The following is a 9,799-nucleotide window of genomic DNA, read 5'->3' as shown; positions in this document are numbered from 1 at the left end:
CCCATCATGCTAATTTGTGCTCGTTTGAGATCAAAGCAACACCTCTGAAATGTTAAACGATGCGTAAAATGCCTCGCTACAAAATATACATTCAAACTAGGCATGTCAATCGATTAAACAATCTATTTATGATAAACAACTGATTTACTATTTTTTCCTAACTTAATTTTGAACAAATGTTTAATTTTAAAAATAATTGTTTATATATTGATCAAAAATTTATTTAGAGTAGATTGATATAGGCAATACAAATTCAGCAGGAAAAAATCTAATAAAAATAAAAAGATAACAGGAATGGTAAAATGATTGGATTGATAAAATACCGAATAATAGAATGATAGAACAATAACTTGAACGATAAACCAATAGCATGATGAGTAAAACAAAATGACAGACAGACAGACAGACAGACAGACAGACAGACAGACAGATGAAACAATAGATACAACGTTAGAGCCATAGAATAAAAAATAGAAGGATGCAATCTTAGAAACAATAATATAGGTATAGAATGAAAGATGGATGGATGGACAGATGGATGGACAAACAATGGGATAATGTATGGATGGATGGATGGGTTGAGTGGATGGATGGATGGATCAAAAGAGGAATGGATTGATAGATTGATCAAAAGAGGGATAGATGGATGAATGGATGGATGGATGGATGGATGGATCAAAATAGAGATGGATGGATGGATGAATGAATGGATGGATGGATGGATCAAAAGAGGAATGGGGGGATGGATGGATTGATGTATGTATAAACGGATCGAAAGAGGGATGTATGTATGTATGTATGTATGTATGTATGTATGTATTGACGGATCAAAAGAGGGAGGGATGGATGGATGGATGAAATGAACTCATAAGGGATGAATGGATGGATGGAATGAACAGAATGAACTCACAAGGGATAGATAGACGGATGGATGGATGGAATGAACAGAATGAACTCATAAGGGATGGAATGAATGAATGAATGAACTTAAGCAATGGATGGATGAAAAGAGTATTGGATGAATGGATGGATGAAAAGAGGGAGCATTAGATGTATTAATGGATGGATGGCTGGACGGAAAGAGGGAGCATTGAATGGATGGATGAATATATATATATATATATATATATATATATATATATATATATATATATATATATATATATATATATATATATATATATATATATATATATATATATAATATTATTCAAATTATCACAGCTGTTTGTACAAGATCTGCTCATTAATCTTTTTGATTAAACATTGTCTTCTGATATAAGCAGCCCTAATTAAATCAGATTTAAGATCACACAGCACATGCATTTGATTCCACACTCCAAACAAGTTAAAGCACATATAAAGCAATGATCAGCAAGAGCCAAAGAGAGAAAGAGAAAAAAAAAACACAAGGAAAGAATGATCAAGAGAACGAGAGATGGAGAAGCTTTAATTGGCCTCTCAGTGAAGCGAGCGCATGGAGACACGAGGTCACCGCCTGCTGTGCTCCCATTGGCTCGTGCCGAGAGAATCCCACATTTCATTAACAGTTCATCTTTTAATGAGAGCTCTGAGGGACCAATCAGCATGCAGCGTTTCAACACACAAGGATCCCAACGGAAACACACGCACGCGCCTCAACAGATGTATGCGCACATACAGTCACACATCCACAAGGAATACTGCCGGAACAGGAGACTACATGAAGCGTTCACACACAGAGCAGCATTAGGATGAGAGCTGGTGCACTACCACATATACTAAACATATCATATCAGATCATACGCATGGGATCCTCTGTATAGTCTCTAGGGTACAAGACAGAAATGCTTCTCTGAGGAGATGAGAAGAGCAGCTGTTTAAAGCCGCCTAGAAACATTTATTTTGCAAAAGGCAACTACAGCAACTCATTTACTTACTGATTAAATTAGCTAATTAGTTTGTTCAAATACAAATTAAGCTATAAAAATATTAATTTATATATTTGTTCATTCAAATTTCCAATAATACTACTGCTGTACATATGTTTTAGTATTAGTTTGTTATTTATTAATATAAAAATTTGGTTTTGGAAAATATCTATGCTAAATTTGTAAAGTATTTTAAAGGAATACTGTTTTTTTCATCGACTTTTTCAGTTTGACTGTCCATATTTAATTAAATTTTTACATTTATTCTGCTCCACTGTTTCAAAATCAGATAGAACTAGAACGATAGATAGAACTAGAACGATAGATAGATAGAACGACGAATGGATGGATGGATGAATGGATGGATGGATGGATGGATGGATGGACAGAACGATATAATGAGAGTGATAGAAATAAAATGATAGATATAATGATAGAACGATATATGGAGCAATAGATAGAATGATAGAGTGATAGAAAGAGAGACAGAATGATAGAACGACAGATAAAGTGATAGAACGATAGATAGAACAATATAACGAGAGTGATAGAAAGATAGATACAATTATAGATAGAACGATAGATAGAATGACAGATAGAGTGATAGAACGATAGATAGAGTGATAGAATGATAGATAGACAATAGAACAATAGATAAAATGAGATCGATAGATATGATAGAATGACGAAACGATAGATAGAATGATAGATAGAATGATAGAACTATAGATAGAATGATAGATCGATTGATATAATGATAGATCGATTGATATAATGATAGATCGATTGATATAATGATAGATCGATTGATATAATGATAGATCGATTGATATAATGATAGATAAAACAATAAAATGATATAGAATGATAGATAGAATGCTAGAACGATAGAGAGAATGCTAGAATGGATGGATGGATGGATGGATGGATGGATGGATGGATAGATAGAATGATATAATGAGAGTGATAGAAAGATAGATACAATGATAGATAGAATGATAGATGTAATGTTAAAATGATTGATAGAATGATAGAACGATAGAACGATATCTGGAGCAATAGATAGAATGATAGAGTGATAGAAAGAGACAGAATGATAGAACGATAGATAGAACAATATAACGATAGAGTGATAGAAAGATAGATACAATTATGGATAGAACGATAGATAGAATGATAGATAGAATAATAGATACAATGATAGAGTAATAGAATGATAGATACAATGATAGACAGAATGATAGATAAAATGAGATTGATAGATATGATAGATAGAAGGACAAAACGATAGATAGAATGATAGATAGAATGACAGAACGATAGATAGAATGACAGAACGATAGATAGAATGATAGAGAGAATGCTAGAACGATAGATAGAATGCTAGAACGCTGGATGGATGGATAGATGGATAGAAAGATAGACCGATATAATGAGAGTGATAGAAAGATAGATACAATGATAGATAGATAGAATGATAGATGTAATGTTAAAATGATAGATAGAATGATAGAACGATATATGGAGCAATAGATAGAATGATAGAGTGATAGAAAGAGAGACAGAATGATAGAACGAGAGATAGAACGACAGATAAAATGATAGAACGATAGATATAACAATATAACAATAGAGTGATAGAATGATAGATACATTGATAGATAGAACAATAGATTATAGATTCAGACAATTAAATTATAGATAGAACGATAGATAGAATGATAGATACAATGATAGAATGATAGATAGATTGGTAGAACGATAGATACAATGATAGATAGAACGATAGATGCAATGTTAAAACGATAGATAGTATGATAGATGGAATGATAGACTGATATTTGAAACAATAGATAGAATGATAGAACGATAGATAGAATGCTAGAACGCTGGATGGATGGATGGATGGACCGATATGAGAGTGATAGAAAGATAGATATATATAGATATATAGACTGATATATGAAACAATAGATAGAATGATAGATAGAATGATAGAACGATAGATAGAATGATATAGTGATAGAACAATAGATACAATGATAGATAGAACGATAGATAGAGTGATAGAATGATAGATACAATGATAGATAGAATGGTAGAACGATAAATAGAACGAATGATAGATAGATCTATTTCAGACAAATAGATAGATCTAAAAACCACACACACAAGACTGATTACTTCAGTTCGCAATCAAGAAATCATTTACATACACCTGCCTGGTAGACCAAAAGATCCTCAAAAACTAGACATCATGCTGAGATCCAAGGAAATGGAAAACACTCTTTCACACCACTATATGACGCATTTAGATATACGTTGTTGTTTTTTTATGTACCTTTCACTTTACTTGAACTACTTTTTTCTGTGTTTTGCTACAAGCTTCTGCTAATGAAGTGTTTATGTAGCTTTCCTGAACACCGCTCAACAATAACAGAAAAGAAAAAACAGAGGTGGAACGTCTCCAGTTCAGGTTAATGAGCTACTATTCGTTTGTGTTTTCAAAACTAAGCTGATTTTAGTTTCGCTCTGTCTGACACCAGCCGAGTGAATGCTGACCCAGCGGCAACCTCAACAAAATCAATGCGAAAGAAGAAAGAAAGAAAAAGCAAAACAACAAACCCCAGTCAATCAGAGAATAAAGGCGTATGGTGAGTGACCTACAGGCTGTATTCAAACTCTCAGTCGCTGGTGACCTGTGTAATGCAAGTATTAAATGCTGCTGCGTCACACCTGGTCGTCCACAGGCTGTTTACTACACACAGCGTAATTGGCAGCTCATGCTTATATGCACATGAGGCGGAGAAAAAAAAAAAGATTGCAGTTATGGAATAATTACAGGCATGAAGGAGCCCTAATTCCCAAGGAGCGGAGAAATGCATGCTGGGAGCTCCTGCTCGAGGATTACGGGTGAAGGCATTTAAAGAGGGGTTATTTAACATATTCATACTGGGCGTTTCAATTAAAAGAACACTACAAATACTGTAGGAGAAACAAGAAGTGGTACTCAGTTAAGTTTTAAGTCTGTGTGAAATCAAAATGTATAATGTTTACTGTGATAGCGAACATTGTTATTATTTTCAGTGATTGATTAAAGAGCCACTTTTACACATTAAAGAAAGGGCATATTTTGGTTTTGGAGGCCTCCAGCAACAAGCTGATATGCATGCAAGGTCAAAAAATACTTTCATTGTCTTATAATATGCATTTATTTTGACCTAATTGTCTCAACGACTCCCATATGATTCGCTCAGCGATTGATTTGTTCCCAAACCCCTCCTTAGTATGTTGCTAATCTGCGCTGATTGGTCTGATGACCCAGTCTGTTGCGATTGGTCGACTGTGTACAGCGTGAGAGAGAATGAAATGCCCACCAACAATTTTAAAGTAGTCAGAGTGCAGAGTGTATGCGTGAGCCCAACACCAGCATATTGCTCTATTGTTAACCATGACACACATTCAGTATTAATCCACACTAGAATTGCACAATTAATCGACCCCCTAGACGATCTTAATCCAGCATTTCTACGATTCTGCCAATCATATTTTCAAGTTCAGGAGAGAAGCAAAGGCAGCTGCATGAGTCTTTTCATTGTTTCACATACATTGCTCAGCGACATGGACACCTCCAAATGATGTTAAAAGAGTCACATACTGAATATATAAGGTATAATTCATCTACGAATGTCATTTTTGTCTTCATATAATGCTGTATTCGCGGCCGGGAAATCACACGTGACGTGAGCTGCTGACCGTGACCTGTTACCACAGAGAGGGCGGGCGCGCCCTACTTAATGATAGACGCGCGCATGTCTACTTTAGTGAACAGAACCTGCATAGGCTGTGAGTAACAGGTAATAAAGTTGTAAATAATATTCAGTTTGTGGCAGAGTGATCGTTTGAGAGCCGCGCGCGAAGTATGAACAGCACTTAGCAGTGAAAGTAAAACCGAAAGCGTGTACATCATTTAAATCATCATATCGCATTTTAGAGGTATGATTGCGACAAGCGTTTGATATGTTTTTACTTTCATTGCGAACACACAGTTGTGCATGAAAATAGATGTTTACAGTGTCAGTAGAACTACTCTAGCCTATATGATGTTGATTTTACAAGTGAATAAAATGGTCTTATAATGTTGTCAATGATAGATTGCAAGCATATATCTCAAACATAAATCAACATCCGTATTATTATAAGTAGAATAGAATTATTTATAGAAACCACTAGACCTACACATAATATTATTATTGTTGTTTTACCATATTTTTGAGAAAAAAACAATAATAATTGCCGACTCATATTAATCTTTATTTTACATCTAAAGAATTGTGAGAAAATCATGATCTTTATTCTAAGCAAAAAAAGAACAAATAAATAAATAAAAAAAAAATATAAATAATAATAATAATAATAATAATAAAATAAATAAATAAAATAAAATAAAAAAAAAAACGCGATTCTCATTTTAGCCAGAATCGTGCAGCTCTAATCCACACAGTGGCAAAAGCTGAACTAGTTTGAAACTTGACTGCCACAAGTGTGTAGGAACAGCTGACGATGGCCAAAGCAACAACAAACGGCAGAGGATCGAGAGCTCACAAACGAATGTAAAGCCGTAAACAAAGCAGCTAGCGTCAAGTTTTAGCTTCAACTTGGTTTTAGACGTGATATGGGAATATAAAGAGTTAACCAGATACAGTAGAGCGGTTGCAAGTAACAAAACACAATTAAATACAGACCATTTTAATCGCACTTTAAGTTACTTACACTTGTGAAATGGAAAAAAAAACTGGTCTATCAACTGTGTAGTGTAAAGTTTTCTGATCCTTCCTTTAACAAACGGCCGAAGAATCCCGCGTTGTAAGCAAGTAGATTGCTGAAGCACTCATCAGAAAAATAACTGGAACACAGCACAAGGCTATAATGCTGAGGTATTTTTGCAAAAATAAACTTCAACCACTGACTCATCACAGCCTCATCTTTGGGTAGAGAAAATAACACTAACTTTCCCCTCACACTTCAGAGCACAGTGTCTTCAAAACATGATTCAACTGGGATCTGCTACAGTGTTTATGTTCTTCTGTGTTTGTGGGCGGGGCTGGGGGTTTCAATTGTCTCCGGTCTGCACGCGCAACAAATGTCAACATCACATTGACACGGCTAAAGATTTGTTACCCCAATGATTCATTTGAACCAGTCTGAGTCGACTTTTTTTTATAGATAAATCAATAGTTTTAAACACGGTGCACTTTCGGTTTTAAGCCTTAGCTGGATATTTCACTTCACTTAGAGCTGTGTTACAAACTAAATGGAAGGTCATTTTCAAAAACCCAAAATAGGCGGTCTTTCATCAGTGTTTGTAAATCCACTGAAAAATAATGTTTGTCTTGATAATCCTCAGTCAAAAGCACCTTACACACAATAATACCAAATATCCAGACAATTACAGTACTAGAACAGATTTACCGATTCACACAAGCACAGACGTTCCGTAGTATCTCTAGAAAAGCACCATTCATACATCCAATTCAAAATACTGGTAAATTATGACATCATTATCCAAAATTAGGTCTAAACGGTTGTGTTTGTATTCGTAACATGTCGGGTTGTCACGATACTGGAATTCGATACCAATCGGTACTAACATTTTAAAAACGTCCACTTAGCGCGAACATTTGAGCACTGTTGATAACATTCTTAAACAGTGCTGACTTGTCAGCTCATAGACAAACCTGCTGATAAACATGACTTTGAAACACTATCAAAATCAGCGCTGGTTAAGAATGCGCTCAACAGCGATCAAATGTTCACGGGAAATGGACGTTTTTTTTATATTTATTTCTATACTGATTGGTATTGAATTCCAGTATCATGAAAACCCTAGTAATGTAAAGGATTCACAATTTTTTTTTAGATTTTCACTTTTAAAAAAGTGTCTCACTTTACAATAACATTTAATTGGTTGATGTTAGTTAAATGTATTTACTAACATGAACAATACTTGTACAGCACTTATTAATCATAGTTCAACATTTAGTAATGCAGATTCAAAGTTGTGCTTGTTAACGTTAATGCACCATGAGTTAACAAACTTAACTATTATGAACAATTTCCATTACCTAATGCTAACAAAGATGAATAAATACATCAATGAATGTATTGTTTATTGTTTGTTCATGTTAGTAAACACATTAATTAACATTAAAGACGCTGTAAGTTTTTGACTCCTCTAACACATAACAATACCATAATATGTTTGCAGATAAAAAGAAACATGCTAGGTGAACATTCTTGTTTATCTGAAAAATAATGCCTAAGTCAGATATTCTGCTTTGAAAATGTGAGTTACGTGCCGGAGTGTCTGTCTTTGTTTTGGTTCTTTTAACCCGCCCAATGACAGTTTAGCCAATTATATTTTAGCACCCTGCATTGCCTTGGTGGAAAACCGCATATTTCATTCATTCAGTCATGAAGGCTCTCAATGTATGTGTGCGCAACCGAAATACGACCACTGGTGGACAGTAGCAGTCTCAAAAATGAGACACATCAGAGTTCCACATAAGGTGGTTATTAATTAGCAACTAATATAATTATTATGAACGTAAACATTAGGTGAGCAGGTTACATTGTAACCCAGTGTACTAACAACACGCTATGTGATGAGATTTGCAATGATAAGCAATTTGGCAGTTTGACCAGATGAAACATGACAAAAATTTTAATACAGCCATTTAAAAAGCACAGAATAGTGCACTTACTGCACTAAGGTTTATAATCTAATTAATACACATTAAACCTCTTTAACATTATCAAATTTACATGCTGAATCACTGATTTGGTTTGGTTTGAATCACATAGTTGGTTTGCACTGAGTCACAGTTCTAAAGTTCAATTTCAAGCGGTTTATTTTATTTTCAAGATCTGAGGTGAACTATCTGCTGCTGCTTTCAGTAGTGTGGCAATAAATATCATGTAAAATGGCATTCAAACTCACATAGTTAGCATGTAACACTCAACAAAGCACATGAGGTGTACTAATGTCAGTTTACTGTTTTTCAGCTAAATTAAATACTTTAGAAGCAGTTTCTGAAATATAAATTTCAAGTGTTGGTTAAAACAAAAACTCCTTTTAATAAGGTGAATATTTCTTTTATTGTGTCCCATTGCTTTTATTTAGAACACAGTTTAAATCAGCCTTTAGGGTTGACAGTCAGACACTGCTGTTGGTGTCATCAATCTGGCAACCTGCGCTTGCATGTGTTTTGAACCAGGTGTGCAATACCTAGTTCAACCACTGGATGTCAAACTTACATACTGCACTTTTAACTAATGCTAACAAAGATGAATAAATACATCAGTGAATGTATTGTTTTTTGTTTGTTCATGTTAGTAAACACACTAACTAATCGAACCTAATTGTAACGGGTTACTGAAATGTTCGCATTCAACCATTTTGCAGACAAACCACAATACTGAACTATAAAAGTATTGACACATTTTGTTGCTAGCATCCAAAGGCAAATGTTGTCCTTGCACCAAAAAAAGTAAAATAAATAAATAAATAAATAATAAATAAAAGAAATAAAGTTATTTTTACAAATTTGACTACACTCGGTCTCAGTCTGTGCAATAGAGATGGACAATTCTGTGGGTGTATGGAAATGTATTATGAACTACTCTTAATTTATTAGTTTGCCATGAGTGAAGAACCCCCCCCCCCCCCCCCCACTCCATATTCCATTGTAGCTTCCACATCTGAAATATAAGTCTCAGCAACTTAGCGGACTTTGAAGGTATGAAATAATGGGAAATACATTTACGGTGCCAGACTAATTGGATCATAGTATTTGGATTGGATTATAAGATTCATGGAGTATTATTTC

The sequence above is a fragment of the Danio aesculapii genome, chromosome 2, assembly GCF_903798145.1.
Source record: "Danio aesculapii chromosome 2, fDanAes4.1, whole genome shotgun sequence".
Taxonomy (NCBI): domain Eukaryota; kingdom Metazoa; phylum Chordata; class Actinopteri; order Cypriniformes; family Danionidae; genus Danio; species Danio aesculapii.
The sequence above is the reverse complement of the archived record's forward strand: the minus strand, read 5'-3'. Positions refer to the sequence as shown.